General features: G+C 38.9%; 1 long non-coding RNA gene across 1 annotated transcript; it reads left to right on the top strand.

The window, feature by feature from the left end:
• The first annotated feature begins 277 nt into the window (after nucleotides 1–277).
• On the top strand, nucleotides 278–12,143 carry LOC123480827 (uncharacterized). The gene is made up of 3 exons (XR_006656951.2): nucleotides 278–397; nucleotides 4,386–4,447; nucleotides 11,618–12,143. It is a non-coding gene; the product is annotated as an uncharacterized lncRNA (long non-coding RNA).
• The last annotated feature ends 7,181 nt before the right edge of the window (nucleotides 12,144–19,324 follow it).

The following is a 19,324-nucleotide window of genomic DNA, read 5'->3' as shown; positions in this document are numbered from 1 at the left end:
GGCCGCGGGGCGGGGGCGGGGCGCCGGCGGGCGGGGGCGGCGCGGGGCGGGCGGGGGGCGCCGGCCGGGGGCGGGGCGCCGGCGGGCGGGGGGCGCGGGGCGGGGCGCCGGCGGGGGGCGAGGGCCGCGGAGCCGAGAGCCCGAGGCTGGGCCGTGGGGTCGCGGTGCGAGCAGGCGGCGGCGGGCCGCCGGGGGGCGCTGCAGGGGAGGGGAGGGCGGAGGGGCAAGGGGCGGGGCGGGTGCGAGGCCGACAGGTGTGCGAGGGTGGGGTGGACAGCGCCCGGCACCTGGGAGGGGGCCGGGGGCGGGAGTGGTCTGTGCGACCCCTGACGGCGGACGCGGCGGGGAGCGAAAATGCGAGGAGGAGAATCGGGCACGTCCTCGAGCGCGGAAAGAGGTGGACGCAGACTTTGAGCAGAAACGGGCCCCAAGTGTGGGGACTGGGGGATGTAGAAAAGAGCAGCAGGGGTCGAAGGAAAACCGGGTAGGAAGCGCTGCGGAGGGGCCCGCACCCGAGGGCAGTCGGAGGGGCGCCCCGCGAAGTTTCTCAGGTGGTGGGCTGAGTGATTTTGATTCGGGATGTGGCGCGTGGAGAGCGTCCTTTGCTCTCGCCGGCCGTCCTCCTGTCCGTACGTTATAAGCAGTTATTTTGTCCTAAAGGTGCAAGACACTCTGTCCTCCCGAGCTTTCAATTCTAATTTACACAATGTTCTCCAATAAATCACAGCCACAATATTTGCTCAACTGTCCTCGAACACATGCTTATATAAACAGTGTAGTAATAGTTTGTGATAGAGCTGCGCAGAGATGATGAAATACGTGAAAAGGGAAACTGAATGAAGTGAGCATAGAAAGTCATATATACATAGGGAAAAAGAGACATTGTGAATGAAGAGCACGGGCAATGTAAGCACAAATTAAAGAAAGAATAAATGTGATAAAGATAGAAGTGGCGGTAAAGGGCCGGGGGGGGGGGGGGGGGGGCTGGTAAGAGGAAACTGGAAGCCTGATGCCCAGGCACATTAAAGACTGACTAGAATTTAGTAATGAAGTGCTTATGTATTCCTCCCTCCATTTCTGCCTTCCATATTGTCTTGTTCTTTAATGTTGCCTGTCTTTCAGTGCTTAAAAATTCTTTGCTGTTTGATAATAAATGTTTAAGGATTGGTTGAACATTTTTAGTACTGTGCATGACAATAGAGGTTCAAGGTCAAGTTCCTCCAACCTTATCACACTTCATATGTAAAGAGAGAAATGTATTGATAGAAAAAAATAAGATGTACCTGAAGTTTATTTTCTGAGAAGTGATAAATACACAAATGACACAAATGACACACACACACATCCATTCTTGTTTAGACACCTAAACAATCTGAGAGCTGATCACAGCTTATAAATTATAGATATCACAGCTGTTAACAGAGGCTATTTTTATCCATTCTCGAGATCATCTTTCTTGCTGACAAGAAGTATCATTTAAGAATCACTCTACCTAGCTGGCAATTTGAAGAAAATAGCCAGTTATTTCAGATACTGAACCTCTGTTTGGTTGAAGGTCACTCCATCAGTATTCATTCAAGAGAGTAAGAAAACAAAATACCTATTCAGCTTTTGAGATGCAAGATGTACGTCTGTCTCCTGTTCTAATACCCCATTACAAGATGTTGAAAAGTCAATTGGATTGCTTTCTTGAAGCTCCATGAAGACAGACTGTAGAAAGATATTTTAACATATTCTGCATTATCTTAACTATTTGTTGATAATTACAATTTAAAGTATTGTATATTTCATAACTATGATCCTCACCTAGCTACTATGAACTACTTGTAGCTTTATTTTTATGCCAAACAAGTGTATAAAAAGTGCATAAAAGGTGCACAAGTGTATAAAAAGTTGTTGATTGAAAAGTGCATTTAAACACAATCATCTCATTTAATTGTCGTAAAGGAAACATTATTATCCCTGTTTTATAGATGATAAAACTTCACTTTACCCTTTCTGATTTGCCCAAGGCGGATCAGCTAAGTGGCATAGTCAGAACTCATACCTAGTTCTGACTTGTCCTTTATCTTTCTGTTATACCACAGCTGCCTAATAAAAACATAGTGCTCGATGAAAGTTAACAATTTTCCCAATTATAGGCCCATTCTCATATTTTTATTATTTCTAGGACAGGCCAATAATATACCCTTTAAACTTTTGTTTTTATCTCTTTTCCTGACTTTTGTTTAGAGGAAAGGATGGACATTCTGAGGATGAGAAGAGAGGGGAAGAGCAACTCTGGTGGCAGCCTCAGCCTCTTGCTTGCCCTGAGCATTGCAGCTTTGCCTCTCCCTACCTGGCAGTACAAACCTGAGGGTTATTCAGATCAGAGACTATTAAAGTCTCTTTAACAGTCAAGCCCCTTGGGGGCTTCACTCCCTGAAGATGTTCTGTTAAACACAATATTCCCCATTTTATTATTTTCCAATGATGTTTCCGTTCTTAACCCTAATCCCACTGTTACTGCCTAACCCTCCTATTGCTGGGTAAGGGATTATTTCACTTCCAATATTCTAAAGTGGGGCCTGCATATGTGAATAATGGCGTACCACCAACCTGATACACCACACTGCAGTCCACTCGTGTTATCACTAACCAGTTCCTCCCCGTCTTTGTGCAGGGCCACCATCTCAGAGAGGCCTGCCTACTCAGACCAACCCTATTTACAATGAGGTTTTATCTCACCCGTACTGCTTCACTTCCTCAGTTTACTACTAACTTACTACTTACTCGTTTATTATATCTTTTAAAGATTTAATTAATTTATTTTTAGAGAGAGGGGAAGAGAGGGAGAGAAACATCAATGTGGGGTTGCCTGTCACGTGGCCCCCACTGGGGACCTGGCCCGCAACCCAGGCATGTGCCCCGACTGGGAATCCAACCGCTACCCTTTATTTCGCAGCCCACACTCAATCCACTGAGCTACACCAGCCAGGGCTGTTTATTATATATATATATTTTTTTTTTTTTTTTTTTGTCTATCTCTCCCAACTAGAATGTAGCTTCATCAGAGAGTTTTTTCTTTATTTTGTTCACTGATACATCCTCAGTTCCCAGAGCAGTGGCTTACAAATTATAGGCATCAAGGTAGATTCAGGTTCTGTGACATTTGAAGTTTATACAATAGAGGGCACTTCTTTATGGAAAACAATTTGCAAAATTGGGTTTGAAAGTGAATATTTATTTGCAATGAAAAAAAACTATCTAGAAATAATTGACAACAAAAACTTCCTCAAATTCAGAGAAACAAACCTTTATAAATTAACTATCTCACATACTTTTGTAATGCTTGTTTTCTACATTTTGGGGCTGCATATTTTTTTATTGCCTCTTCATATTTTATAATATATTTATAGAGAGAATAGAAAGATAATTCTGTCCTTCCTCTGTGTTGATTGAGCAGGCTTTTGACCACATGTTTCTCTCCAGGATTTCTATAGCGCTTTTTATAAAGATTTTATTTATTTATATTGAGAGAGAAGGGAAGACAGGAAGAGAGAGGGAGAAACATCGATGCAAAAGAAACATCTATTGGTTGCCTCTCTAGGCACCCTGACTGGGGATTGAACCCGCAACCCAGGCATGTGCCCTGATGGGGAATTGAACCAGTGACCTTTCACTTTGCAGGATGATACCCAGCCAACTGAGCCACACCAGTCAGGGCCCCAGAACATTTTTTTCATATAGCTAACATAGCATCTATCAATTCTGAATTTGCTTCTAAATATTATATATGTATATAATTATAATTATCATAAGATGTATAATAACATATATTATGTTTATATATACTTCATATATATAAATGAACATTTCTTATACTTACGTATGAAACAACACATTCCATCTGCTATTCCTAGGGCCTAACACAACCCGGTCCATCATTCCAGAAATATTTGTTGAATTAAAATAAAGAAGATGGTTACTAAGCGATGGAATCAAGGAACAAGAATATAGGGAAGAGCACTCTAAAAAGAAGTCAAAGTTAATAGCAGATGCATTTTATTCATATATGGGTATGCATTAAATACAAAGCATAATTTTCCATCTGTGTGTGGTACCCCTTAGTGACGTTGGAGATGGGCAGAAGCCAGAACATCCTGGACCTTAACAGATTTATGATAAGGTGTTCCTGTATTATTATCCAGCTTAAAATGAAAAGAAATTTGGGTGCTCAATGATTAATGAAGTATGTTGCTGGAATCTTACATGCAATACAAGCCAAATAACTCTTTTTTTCATTTTTATTATGAAAATGTTCAAGCATGTAATAAAGTAGTATAAATAATCTCCACTTCCAATGATTATCAAAATTATCAATATTTACCAATCTATCTTTGCAGTTAAAAATTTGTTTGTTTCCTGGGGTGTTTTAAAGAAAATGACCAGACTGATTTTCTCACTGGTAAGTACTGGCATACACTCTAACAGATAAGAACTTCTGTTCAGCATAACCACACTATCACCATCACAGCTAACAAAGTCAACAATAATTCCCTACTATTATGGAATACCCACTATGTTACATTTTCTCTGATTGTCTTAAAAATACAGTGTTAGTTTTGGTTTCTTCTCAACAATACCAGAAAAGTCTATAGTTACCATTTTGTTGCTATAGCTCTGCTGTCTCATTTTAATCTGTAATGGTTTCTCCTCCCTCTCTTTTTAAAAAATTTATTTGTTGAAAAATCGGGCCATTTCACCTGTTGAATATCCCAAACTCTGTTGGTTTTAGCTCAATAATTATTTCTTATAACAAGAGGTATATGGTGATCAAGAATAATTATTTAGCAACAAAACGTCTGAGTTCATGTCCCACCTCAGCCACTGAGCAGTGCCTTTAAACAGCTTATTTCACATCTCATTGGTAAAACTAGTAGTGATGAACCGGATTACATTTAAAGCTCTTCTCTCCTTTGTTTAGAAACTCAACTCCCAAATCCCGCTCCCTATTTTAGCATGAAACTATCAAAGGGAAAAGACAGGCTAGGCCATAGTCCAAGCGATCTCAACAAACTGAATTTGGTACATTTTTTTCCTTACACACATTTACCTCTTGACATTTATTATTATTGGTTTGTAAGGTTGAGAGAATAATATTACCTTGTCTGACCCCTTCTGAAACATCAGTAGAGGCAATACTTAAAACCCTTTCAAAGAAATGTTATACATAATTTTGAAATGTTATTTTTAGCAGGTACCCTAGCAACAAATATTAAACCTAACATAACCCATTTTCATTTTGTAGCTGAATACATTTCTAAATTGCTTCAATATGAGTCAACACTGTAATTTTCTGTGTAGCTGAGAAAAAATAAAACATTTTGGATCAGATTTCCTCCATGAGCAGATACATTAATTGGAATAACAAAAGTTATTTGCTTTGCTATATAAACATTATGGATCTAACAGTGTTTTTAGAATCTTGCTTTCATGTGTGTGTTGACAGCTTGTCAGAAAAAAGCTCAAACACACTTTTAAATCAGTTAAATCAATTATTTCCCCCCTGGCATGGATTCAGTGCCCATCTACAACACGCTGAACACTTTAAACTGGTGAGGTTTGACTGTGGAGATACCAATGTCACCTTGAATTGATTAGCATTTTTGTTATGCTTGTGCTTTGGAATGAAAACAACCCTTGACAAAACTATACAGTATAGATATTATTTGAAGTCTTCAATAACACACTTTTAACGATCTCCAGTGGGTGTTAACATTTTGGCTGTTGGCTCCATCCTGTTAACATTAACTACAAAGCTTTAATGTGATTAATTAGTGCCAACTTCAGATCAGTTAGGTAATTTCAAAACTTCCAAATGCTTTGTAAATAATAAAATAATTCTCCCTCCAAGAATAAAGACCTTCAAAAAATAGCCAGAAAATTCAATTTTTTAAAAAAATTAAAATTAGAATACTGTTTTACACTATGTGCCTTTTAAAGGCTCTTAACTCTGGGATTCTGTTTCTATAAAATGAAATGTGTTAATATATTTTTCAAAGTAATTGATTAATAAACTTTTCACTCTTGAATTTTAAAATATTGAAATATTTTTAAAAGTGGTATAAAACTAGCTATTCCACCAATTAAAGATTCCCAGATTTTCTCTCTCTCTCAGTGTATTGTTCCTTGTTCTAAATATACTCATTCATTGAACAAAGATGCATTGAGTGCCTGCTGAGTTATTGGGCACGAGCTTAGGCACTGGAGAGACAGCATGACCAGGAGAGTCACGGCAGTTAATACGTCTTGTTTATCACTGATGTTAACATGTGTTGAAGAAAAAAATTAAACATGACACTTGTTAAAGAAGGTAAGGCATACCTTGTGCAGGACTCCTGTGACAGGGATAGCAACTACTGCAATGAAGATTTGCAGTAGGGATGAAAGATCGGTCTTAACTCCGAATCAACAAAGAAAAGTGGAGATTTATAGCCAAGGAGCAGGGCAGGAGGGTCAGTGGGTGGAAAATCAGTCAAAGGATAGGGTAATTCTTTGCTAAACTGACCTAACAGGATCCTTGCTGAAGGCAGGCCAAGTATTAAAATAAGGAATTTTGCTGGATATCAAGAATGATTATTTGGGCTACACCAACTTAGCAGGATTCTTGTTAAAACTCGGCTCTTGAAGGCATGCCCAAAGATGGACCGCAGCTGGGTTAGCGGAGACTGACAAGAGCAGGTCAAGGAGAGAGTCTTTGTCACATTTTACTGGATGAACCAGACAATAAACAATCAATCAAATATGCAGTTGTCCCCACCTTATCTCTGGAGGGATAATGTTTGACCCCAATAAATTTCTGGACCCATGGACAGTACCAAACCCTATATATACAATGTTTTATCCTATATATACATACCTATGATAAAGTTTAATTTATAATTTAGGCACAGTAAGAGATGAACAACAATAACTAATAATAAAGTAAAACACTATACTGTAATAAGTTATGTAAATAGGATTACTTTCTTTCAAAATATCTGATAACGAATCTGATAACCTAAGACAGATACTAAGTAACTAATGGGTGGATAGGATGTACAGCTTGAGTACATAGACAAAAGGATGATTCATGTCTGGGGCAAGAAAGAGCAGGAAAACGCAAGACTGCATCATGGTACTCAGAATGGTGTGCATTTAAAACTTCTGAATGGTTTATTTCCGGAATATTTTATTTAATATTTTTGAACCATGGTTGACTCACCAGGGTAACTGAAGCCACAGAAAGTGAAACCAATGATAAGGAGGGACTACTCAATAAAATAATGTAATGTTAGTGGCAAGTGCTATAAAGAAAAATAAGCAGACCAAGTGGATAAAGAGATGAAAATGAGGGGAAGGATAGAACAGGCATTTTAAATAGGTTATCAAAGAAAGTCTCTCTGAGAATGTAGTGATTGAGACCTGAAATCATGTGAAAGAAGGAGGCATTGAAATATCTGGGGGAAGAGCATTCCAGAGAGAAGGGAGAGCAAGTGCAAAGCCAACACAGTAACAATAGCATATTGGAGGAACAGCAAGAAGGCCAGTGTGTCCGAGGGGCGAGTACAAGAATGAGATTGCGAGTAGACTGCCTAGAGCCAGATCGTACTGCATAGACTAAATTAAAAACTTTGGTTTTTTTAAACATTGTGATTACATATTTTTGGAGGGTTTTTGAGCAGGAGTGATGTGATATGGATTCTAAACTCAAAGGATTCCTCTAGATGGCTGAGTGGAAAGGAGTCTTAAGGTGGTAAGAATAGTAGACCACTTGAGTGCTGATAGTAGCTTAAACTAGAGTAGTAGCAGTGAAGATGGTGAGAGGCATTCAGACTTGGCCTGTATTTTTATGCTAGCACCAAGAGGGTTTGCCAGTGGTTGGGTGGGAGGTGTGGGAAGAATCACAAAGGAGGAATCAAAGGCTCAGATTTTTGGCCCATGCAACTAGATGAACAGGGGTGCCACAGACTGAAATGCAAAACGCTTCATGAGAAATAAGTTGTGAGGAAGGGAAGCAGAAGGAGGGACAAAATTCTGCTTGACTGTGGTAAGTTTGAGATGCTTAATAGAAATTCAAAAGGACATATCAAGTAGGTAGTTGATCACAAAAGTGTGAACTTCAGGGAAGAGGTTCAGACTGAAAATGTGGGTTTTAAAATTATCAGCGTGTGTATCATACAACTGAAGATCTCTTAGGGAGTGAATTTAAACAACAAAAGAAAGAGATTCTCAGACTGACATGTCGCAGACTTAGAAATCTGTAAAAAGTATAGGTGTTAGCAAAATATAAGGAAAAGGAATCTCCACTAAGGTAGGAGGAAATTTAAGGAAGTGTTATCTGATGCAAGGAGACAACTCGGGGTGGGGAACAGACAGTACAATATACAGATGATGTGTTATAGAATTGCACACCTGAAACCCATATAAGTGTGTTAGTCAAAGTCACCCCAATAAATTCAGTAAAAGATAAAAACAAAAAAGAAAGTAGCGGTATTTTAAGACACTTTTATCAGCCATGTCTGTTGCTACCAATATGTCAAGTAAGATAAGAATGAAGAATTGACCTTTGGATTTGATGCCCTAGACCAGGGGTGTCAAACTCATTTTCACTGGGGGCCACATCAGCCTTGCGGTTGCCTTCAAAGGGCCAAATGTAATTTTAGGACTGTGTAAATGTGACTGCTCCTTAACTAGGGACAAGGAGCTCGGATCGGCACTGCCACCAGGTAGAAACAAGGTGCCGGGCCGGATAAAACACAGAAGAGGCCTGATTAGGCCTGCAGACCTTTTGTTTGCCACCTGTGCCCTAGACAAATGATTTTGTAGTGGAATGATGGAGATAAAAGTCGGAGTGGAGCAGGTTTAAGAGAAAATTACAGTGAAGAAATAGACAAGGTGATTCTATACAATTCCTTCAAGTTTTGCTATGAAAGGGAGCAGAGAAGTTTTTGAGTTGTGCTGTGAAGGGGCATGTGGAGACAAGGGAGGATGTTTTAGGATGAGGAAAAATACAACAGGCTTGCATGCTGGTGGGAGTGGTCTAGTAGAACAGGAGAAAGTGATGGTGTTAGACAGAGTGAATAACTACAAAACGTTTGGCAGTGAATCCTGATTTAACAATCCTTTGGGAAATCCCACACCTGCTTTCAAGGGACTTATTCTCTAATGGAAAACATATACACTTAGATTAATAAATTTCAAAATGGTGCAATAAAGTGATATGAAAATGCTATGGATAGGACAGAAAACTGTGGAGTAGTAAGTTAGAAGGCTCTTGTATTTTACGAGGGGAAAGAGGATGAGGACCCAAACTACTGGCAGTTCCAGCATGAAAAAAAAAGGGAAGGGATGGATTTGAGAGCTACTCAAGGAAAAAAATGAGTAGGGTTTAATGACTTCTTATTTATGAAATAGGAGAGAAATGGAGTGATTTTGGATGATTTCCAGATTTCTGGCATGGTACGGTAGAAGAATCTTTCTTAGCCTATTACTTCCTTCCTTAAAAATGTTCAAAGACTTGTCATAGCTGGTGTGGCTCAGTGGATTGAGTGCCAGCCTGTGAACCAAAGGCTCACTGGTTCGATTCCCAGTCAGGGCACATGCCTAGGTTGTGGGCCAGGTCCCCAGGGGGGGACGCGTGAGAGGCAATCACACATTGATGTTTCTCTCCCTCTCTCTCTCCACCTCTGTGTAAAAATAAATAAATTAAAAATCTTTAAAAAATGTTCAAAGGCTTTACATTACCTCAATATTAATGTTTAACATTCTGGAACCCCTAAAATCTGCTCTGTGGGCATACCCTTTACCTTCCTGAGATGCCTCCTTGGAACCAATGACTTAGTGGAATCCATTTGAAAATACTGGTTTACAGAATCATGAAGTCTGCATTCTTAAGACCCTCTATAGTCTGGCCCCTGGTTACCAACCTAATTTCTTGCCTCATTTTCCATCCCCAAGACTCTAACCATGTCCAATGTATTTCTATTCTGTGTCCACACCCAGCTCTGATAGGCTGCTGTACCTTTTCTCCCATTGTTCTCACTCTCTGGAACTTCCTTATTCCTCGGTGCCCTCAATCACAGTCTGCCAAAAAAATCCCCCCACAATTTCAAAATTCCCCTCCTCTATGCAGCCTTTCCTTAGCCTCCCAGATACATTTGACCATCCTGTCTTTGATAACGCTTTGTACATTACACTTACTTAAATCCATCGTTTTATTTATTGATATGTCTGGCCCACCATTTGACTCCTAATCCTTTGAGGGCAAGCATTGTGAACACAGTAGGCATTTAATACATGTTAGTTGAATGAATGAGTAACAAATAAATGAAATCTCAGTTCAGGCATAATTTTATCTTCATTTAATTATTCTCTCCCAGGCAGCACTAAAGGCTTCTTTCTGTTGATTCCCGTAAGGCCCTATATCACTTCTGTTCTAGCACCATAACAGTGTATTTGCTCTGGGCCATCGTTTCCCGCCCCCCTTTTGTGATATGTATATCCCCTGCCTGAAATATTCAAGGGCATGGATTTTATCCTGTTCATCCTTGTATCCCAAGCACTGAGGTTCTCAATAAATGTTTTAAGCATGTATCGTTTAATAATTAAAGTGCTATCTTACCTTTTAAAGTCTTTATCATGTAATCATGCCCATCTTTTTCCACCTTCACAAAGTGTTCCCTAATCACGCTTGGTTAGAATCCATCTTTCATGCTGGCATTCTATTAAGCTGTAGCTATTTTGTAATTACCACTTTCTACGACAGTTATTGATATAGTGTGACTGTAATAGCCTAAGAACAAGAAAATTTTATTCTTCATTATATTCCCATACTGTATGATTCTCAACTCTTCTTGTTTTTTGTATACTGCAATACTTGAGTAATGCACAATGCACACACCTACCAATTCCAGAGCACTTGGCATAATTCTACCTTTTTCCATTGGAGAGTCATAAAAGCAACACTCAAATCTGATATGACTTATTTCATCAAAATAAACAATAAGCTACTGAATTTATAATATCATTAGTAACTTTTTCTAACAACCTCTTGCCCCACTGAGCCTTATACATTGTAGGCATTCTTTAAATACTTGATGACTGAATAACAGAAGGAAGGAATACTATTTCATTACCAAGTTCAAAGGGAATTCAGGCTTTTGTACAAGATTAGTCAACTCATTTCATTGATTACTCTTTAGAGCCAGAAATAATTTATTTATATGGGCTAGAGGAAAATAATATTGTCCTTCACAAACTTAAATCTAGCTAAAATAGTAGTTCTCCTTTACAAAAAAATAATAGGTTTCTTTCCCCACCTATGCTAGCCTTGGCAACAAATAGAAATGTTACAGGAACTAAATTTTCCCTGAAGCTTTATTAAGTTCTGACCTCTCCATTCTCTGTGGAAACAAAGTGACCGATACTCTTCCATTTCCCAGGTCCCTCAGTATTGCTTGTCCATGTGGTGCCCCTAATCGTCCGTGGGGCGATCTTCCAAATTTAGGAGGGGGGGGGGTTGGCTTATTTTCTTCTTCCAGTGACAAATACTCTTTAATAATTGAAAAGGTGATTGTGTTCTTGTACGTTTTAGGCTCCTTACAAAGCAGAACTCGGAACAAAATTCTCAGGAAAAGGACTGCGCAACATGTGGACGCCGTACGAATAAAGTTATCCCTGCAGACCGTAATTGAGTAGCCTGGTTCTAGAACCCCGGCCTTTCTGCTTTCGTCTACCACTTGGCTAGTTCTTACCTTCTCTGGGAACATCTTCCACTTTCCCAGAGACTGGAGGCAGCTTTAATTCCCCACTTTGTTTTTCCTTGTGTCATCATCCTAGTGCCCCAGAAAGCTTCTCCCACTGGGGGAAGGGGGGGAGAGAACAAAGCATGTGGGAAGGAAGTCTCCATGCAAATTTGACACTTGGGGCCCTTGCCAGAATTTGGAAAGTGAGCATGTGGTTGGCTTCTCACTATGATCCTGCTCTTATACTCTTTCATTATTGGAGCCACCTGCTGTCTCACATAGATTATGTAATAAGTTGTACAGAATTTCAGGCTTACTTGGCTACACACATAGGTTAGGGAAATGCTCAAAATTATAATATATAATGAAAAATGTATCACAGCATCACCTATGAGTTTACCAGAAAAAAAAAGTGGGGGCGGGGGGGTCAAAGCCATCTTCAACTATATTCTTGGAAATGGAGCTTCAGAATTTCCTTTATGAGGAATAAAAAGAAATCACCTTAAGTATTTTCCTTTATTTTTTTAAAGTTATATTCCAAATCTTTTAGAATCTATTTCAAATGCTGTTTTTGGGGAACAATGAAGAGAAATAAATTAAAGGCATTCTTTTGTATTAACTGATTCTAATCCATTTTTTATAAAACTTACAACTACTTGTAATATAACTTTTCAGATTATTATTTGGCTTACTATAAAGTGCAATCATTAAAGAAATTGTTTTGGTAAGTCAAATGCTAATTTTTCAGAATGCAATTCAAGCCTCAAGAATTTTTAATGCCTACTGTGCCAGATACAAAGAAGTACCTCATGAGCACTGCCCCAAGGCTCTGACCTTCTCAAGGAGAGGACTTGCACCCATGAAACCATGAAAAAACAAATTGCTTCAAATTTTTTTAAATTGATTTTAGAGAGAGAGAAAAAGAGACATCAGTTTTGTTGTTCCACTTATTTATGCATTAAATCATTGCTTCTTGTATGTGCCCTGACCAGAGTTTGAACCTGCAACCTTGGTGTATCGGGACAACACTCTCACCAACTGAGCTACCTGGCCAGGGCACAAGTTACTTATTTTTTATCTCATGGATTAAAATGGCATTTCATTATATATTTCCGTCACCAAACTCGCAGAAAAGAAGTTGCTTAATTTTTCTTATTTATTTCAATTGCTTATGACATTAATATCCTCAAAAACATAGACTTGTAAAAAAAAAAAAGTACAATTATGTATCCTTTTTACTGGTTTTTTACTCCTCCATTCTAAAATCTAATGGTATTTTTTATGATGCCCATGAGGCAAAAGCTAAATTATATGTTGATTGTTTAATGAAAAACAAACTTCGAGACAAGGAAAAAAAATTTGAGACGGAATTAATCAAGCCTATTTTAAATAAATCTAAATCCCAACATCGGCTATGTTCCTTGAATCCAAAACTCAGCTTCAACCCTAATTTATTGCTGGAAAGGCTCTCTGTTGGTTGGATAGACACCTGTTGTTAACTCTCACCAGCTGTTTCTTACTTTGCTCCTTAGTTTGCTGGTTAAGTCTGTTCTACATTATAGATGTTTACCCATGTTTTTCCATTCCTGCTTCAAAGACTAAAGGTCTCAACAATCTTTTGCTTATTCCCACCCGTCCAAATTCATTCTGCGAAATCTGGACACATTCTAGCAAACTCTGAGCTTTCACCAGGAAAAGGTTGCCATAGGATCAATTAAACCAGAAATATACAAGTTTTTTTGGTCACACCAACTAACCCTGAATTTACCAAATAGAACTTATCAACATTGACAAGGTATTGCTTTTTCCTCTTCTTCATGAAAGAGGGTGCCATAAACACTTATTATTGAGCTTTATTTAAAAAGGTAAGGCTTTTGAGAGGCATCAGGTGAGGAAATATTTGTATTCATAGTAGAAGGAATGAGCAGCTTTTATAAATTGGAGAAGTGAATTCTAAGTTTAGTTAAAAGCACATTCTACACCTATTTCCTGTTCAATAAATGAAGCATTTTCGTGGAAATAAGCCAAATATTTTATGAATAGCTCCTTACTTTTTCCCATGAATTAGAAACTTTTTTTCTAATATAAATTAAAAAATAAATCCTTACAAGAATTTGTATGTTCTCACTCCTTTGCTGTTTGGAGATCTACATCATAGCTTTATGTTGTAAGTTTTAGTGAGTTTGTATCTGATAGAATCCTTAGGACAGAGTCAAGTATCAGAGAAAAACAACTTGATCTTATTGTATGCCAAATATTTCTCAGCATTAAGCAAAGAATTTTGAGATTTCAAATGTTAACTATTTTTAATTACTTTATTTCTGCCATGATATGTCTAAGTTCCTAAATTAAAATCTTCTAAATATTAATTACAAATCTAATATTTCATGAGGCAAGTTGGTTTTGCTGTGTGATTTAGATAATTCATTTAGTCTCTAAACTTTTTTCAAATTTTAACTTATATTTAAAAAGCTGGACTTCCTGTCAAGATGGCTGCATAGGCAGACATGGTTACCTCTTCACACAACCACATCAAAATTATGACTAAGGTACAAAACAACCATCACTCAGAACTGACAGAATCAAGTTGAATGAAAACTTGACAACTACAGAATTAAAGACACCACATCCATCCAGACTGGTAGGAGGGGCACAGACATGGAATGGACTGGTCCCACACCCACCTGTGATGGATAAAAATTTGGGAAGGATATCTCAGGAGTGAGGAGTCCCAGCACCACACCAGGCTCCCCAGCCCAGGATGCCAGTGCCAGAAAGATAAGTCACCACAACTTCTGGCTGCAAAAACCAGTGGGGATTGAATTGGTGGAAGAAACTACTGAAGCCCCAAGCAGTTCCTCTTAAAGAACCCATACACAGACTCACCTACTCAGACTCACTCCCTCTGGGCTCTAGCAATGGGGTGGCAGTGGCAGTTTGAGGGGCACCAGTGGCATGCAAGGGGAGTCTGAGGTATTTGGCATCAAGGCAAGCAGAGGCCACTGTCCCTTTTCTTGGTCCTCCCTCCACAGAGCTAGCAGACATGCTGTATCTAAGATTCCATCAACCCCGCTAGCACTTTTAGACCTGCCTTGGAGATTCCACAGAGACTCTGCCCCGCCCAATTTACAGGTCCACCCAAGCTGCTTTTCCATATGAATGGCCTTGGCTCATGCTTCACAACTTCTTAAATCCTTTCAAACAAACAGCAGCTGGCCTCAGTGAATCCCAGGCCCAGAACTAGCAGCCTAGATTCATAGCCTGGCTTCTCCTGGAAATCTCCAAGCCTAGCACAAGTAGCAGCCATCTCAGATTGCTTTATAACTCAGGCATGATTGCCCTGGGCAAAACACAGGTGAGGGTTGATCTTGACCTGTACCACCTGGGAAACCCCAGGGGTCAGCGCACCCAGTGGACAGCTACAGACCACATCAGAGCACCACCACCCTGCCCCTGCACAGCTGATCCTCCATGGAGGGCAGAGGTTAGTGGTCAGTGGTCACAGTCAGTTCTTGCAGCTGACTGGTCTGGATAAGTCCCTCCTATTGATCTGCCAACAGCAACCAAGGCTCAACTACAAGAGGAGGATGTACTCAGCCTACATGAAGGATGCACCTTGAGTACCCATCTTGACAGATAGCAGACATTGTGCCACTGGACCCTATAGGACACCTACCACAATAGGCCATACTACCAAGACATGGAGTCAAAGCAGCTCTACCTAATACACAGAAACAAACACAGGGAGGCTGCAAAAAGGAGGAGACAAAGAAACATGGCCCAAGTGAAAGAACAGATCAAAACTCTAGAAAAAGAGCTAAACAAAATGGAGAGAAGCAATCTATGAGATGCAGAGTTCAAAACAGTAATTATAAGGATGCTCAAGAAACTTAGTGAGGACCTCAACAGCATAAAAAAGATCCAGTCAGAAATGAAGGATACCCTAATTGAAATAAAGAACAATTTATAGGGAAACAACAGGAAAGCAGATGAAACCGAGAATCAAATCAATGATTTGGAACATAAGGAAGCAAAAAACAACCAATCAGAACAACAAGAAGAAAAGAGAATCCAAAAAAAAAATGAGGGTAGTGTAAGCAGCCTATGAGACAACTTTAAGCAATCCAACATTTGTTCATTGGGGTTCCAGAAGGAGAAGAGAATGAGCAAGAAATTGGAAATCTATTTGAAAAAATAATGAAAGAAAACTTCCTTAATTTGGAGAAGGAACTAGACATGCAAGTCCAGGAAGCACAAAGAGTCCCACCTCAAGACACATCATAATTAAAATGCTAAATGTTAAAGATAAAAAGATGGGAGGGTGGATGTGTGAGAATGGATGAGAGGTGAGGGGATTAAGAAGTACAAACAGGCAGTTCCAGAATAGCCATGGGGATGTAAGGTACAGCATAGGAAAGGGAGCATCCGAGGAACTTACGCCCATGACACGTGCACATGTGCAAGGGTAGGGGGACTGCCTGAAGGAGGGGGGTGCTGAGTGGAAGGGAGCAAGGGGGAAAAATCAGAACAACTGTAATGGCATAACCAATAAAATATAATTTAAAAAATGAAATGCCAAGTTCACTTGAACTAAGAAATCATATCCATTTGAGTCCTCAAAAGTTTTGTCATGAATGATTAAGATCCCATAGTAGGAAAAAATATATATGTAAAAATTGTGAATACATTTTGTTTCCTTTTGTGTAGCTACATTAAAATAGTATTTTCTATTCTCATCACATACTTAGTCTATCCAAAACCAGCTACAGAATTGGAAAGTTGTGGTTTGGGAAAGCTGGGGAAGTTGCACAGATATTATTTCTGGATGACTTGCAAAGATGCAATTTCGTATGAACTTTATTTTTAAATATTTCATAACTTCCATGTGAAGTTCGAATCATGATAATATACAATTGAGCCAAGTGACTTTAACAACAATTTATAGAAATCGAGATGTTTATCATATGTATTAAATAGTAATAGAAACCAGTTTGCACTACACTTATTTCAGTTCTTTTTGAGTTGCCAACTTTCTCATTGCTTTAGATTGTGGTCTGCTATTTACTATGAAGGCACTACATTATACAATCTATTTGAAATCTTTTTAACTGTGCTGGTATGGTAATAGTCCTCTTGACAGGCTCATAACTACATAATGTGAATCTCTGAAGGTTTTCCCAGTAAGCAAATCACAAAATAAAGAGTGGAAAGAACCTGGTTCAAGAACTGATTTTTATCAGTAGTATAGTAAATGAATAGCGAATACCCTATAGTTATCTCCAAAATGTATAAAAGCTATTTGCATAGATATCTCTCTCTTACACATACACATAGGCACACATATGCACAAAGTTTATCTGTGAGAAAATATTTGTGTTATATCAAACCAAGCATGTTCAACTTATTTTATTTAAAATAAAATAACCTCAGCATGGAAAGGAAAAATGAAAGGTCCCAGATAGAGGGAAAAACACAAAAGCAAAAATAAAATGTTACTTCTCCCATGTTATAAAATAGAAATAACTTCAGGAAAAAAAGAAGCAATAAGAGCAGCATACAGTAGTCCCTCTTTACCTGTGGGGGATCCATTCCAAAACCCTCGAGGGACACCTGAAACCACAAATAGCATTGAACCCTATATGTACTATTTTTTTCCTATACATACATAACAATAACAAGTTTAATTTATAAATTATGCCCAGTAAGAGATTAACAATGGTAACTAATAATAAACTAGAACAAATAATTATAGCAATATACTGTAATAAAAATCATGCGAATGGCTTTGGGACCATTATTAAAAACATCACTAGCCATAGAGAGATGCAAATTAAAAGCACAATGAGATATCATCCCACACCTGTCAGAACGGCTATCATCAATAAATCAACAAACAACAAGTGCTGGCAAGGATGTGGAGACAGGGGAACCCTAGTGGGAATGCAGTCTGGTGCAGCCACTGTGGAAAACAGTATGGAATTTCCTCAGAAAACTAAAAATGGACCTGCCTTTTGACCTGGCAATTCCTAAATCACCAATTCAAAAGAACCTATGCACCCCAATGTTCCTAGCAGCACAATTTACAATAGCCAAGTGCTGGAAGCAACCTAAGTGCCCATCAGTAAATGAGTGGATCAAAAAACTGTGGTACATTTATACAATGGAATACTACACAGCAGAAAGAAAGAAGGAACTCCTACCTTTTTTGACAGCATGGATAGAACTGGAGAGTATTATGCTAAGTGAAATAAGCTAGTCAGTGAAATACAAATATCATATGATCTCACCAATAAGAGGAATCTAATGAACAAAATAAACTAATGAAGAAAATGGAATCACAGGTGTGGAAATACGGAACAGACTGAAAGTGACCAGAGGGGAGGGAGGAGGAGGACAATGGTGGGAAGAAGGGGAAGGGCTTAGACAAAGAACATGTATGAATGACCCACAGACATGGACAGCAGTGTGGGAATTGACTGTGGGAGTAAGGGGGTGGGAGGAGCAGAGGAGGGCAAAGGGGAAAAAATTGGGACAACTGTAATAGAATAACAATTTTTAAAATGACTAAAAAAAGAAAAATTAAAAAAAGAAAGCATAGTAATAAGAAACACGTTTGAGATGAGCATAGGTGCTACAAGAGCCCTAAAGAGGGATGGATATGTTTTACTTTGTACTTTCTTAAATTTAGTAACTATATCAGATTTCCTTCTCTCAGCTGTCATTCTGGCTCCCATACCATCAAGTCCTTTGTAAGTAGTCCAAAGGAGTATTAAAATTTTAATAAATTTGCAACAATAGTTTACTATTTAATTCTTTTTGTAACTCAGGGATATACTTGGGTTTTTAATCTGTAGTCACAATAGATTGTTATTATTTCTCAACTAATTTTTTACTCTCCTATTACTCCCTCCCACTGCATTCATAAGAGAAGTAGCCATATGATTTGCTTTGGCCAATGAAATGTGAGCAGATGTGACACGCGCCCATCCTTGCAGAGGTGTTGAATACTTTACATGGGTTGACTTGGGCTCTGAGTTTCTTCTGATTTCTGCCAAAAGAAGAGTTTTCCTCAGATAGCCCCACAGTGGAGAAAAAACAAACAAATACATAGAGCTCATCAAAGTTGGAGGCAATGCACAGGCCTGCAAACATGAAATAAATCTTTATTAGTATAAGCCAACTTATCAGGTGCACCAAGACAAAGAAATATGACCCAAATGAAAGAACACGGCAAAACCTCAGAACTAAGCGATGAGGAGATTGCCAGCCTATCTGATGGAGAATTTAAAATGCTCACAGAACTGATTGAGCTTGGCTGAAAAATGAAAGAACAAATGAGAAATATCCAAAATGAAATAAAACAAAATATTCAGGGAACCAACAGTGACAAGAAGGAAACCAGGATTCAAAGCAACAATTTGGAACAAAAGGAAGAAATAAACATCCAACTGGATCAGAATGAAGAAACAAGAATCCAAAAAAATGAAGAGAGGCTGAGGATTCTCTGGGACAACCTGAAATGTTCCAGTATCTGAATCATAGGGGTGCCAGAAGGA

This window comes from Desmodus rotundus, chromosome 3 (assembly GCF_022682495.2).
Source record: "Desmodus rotundus isolate HL8 chromosome 3, HLdesRot8A.1, whole genome shotgun sequence".
Classification (NCBI taxonomy): Eukaryota; Metazoa; Chordata; class Mammalia; order Chiroptera; family Phyllostomidae; genus Desmodus; species Desmodus rotundus.
Note: the sequence above shows the minus strand (reverse complement) of the source record. Positions and strands in the feature narration are given on the sequence as shown.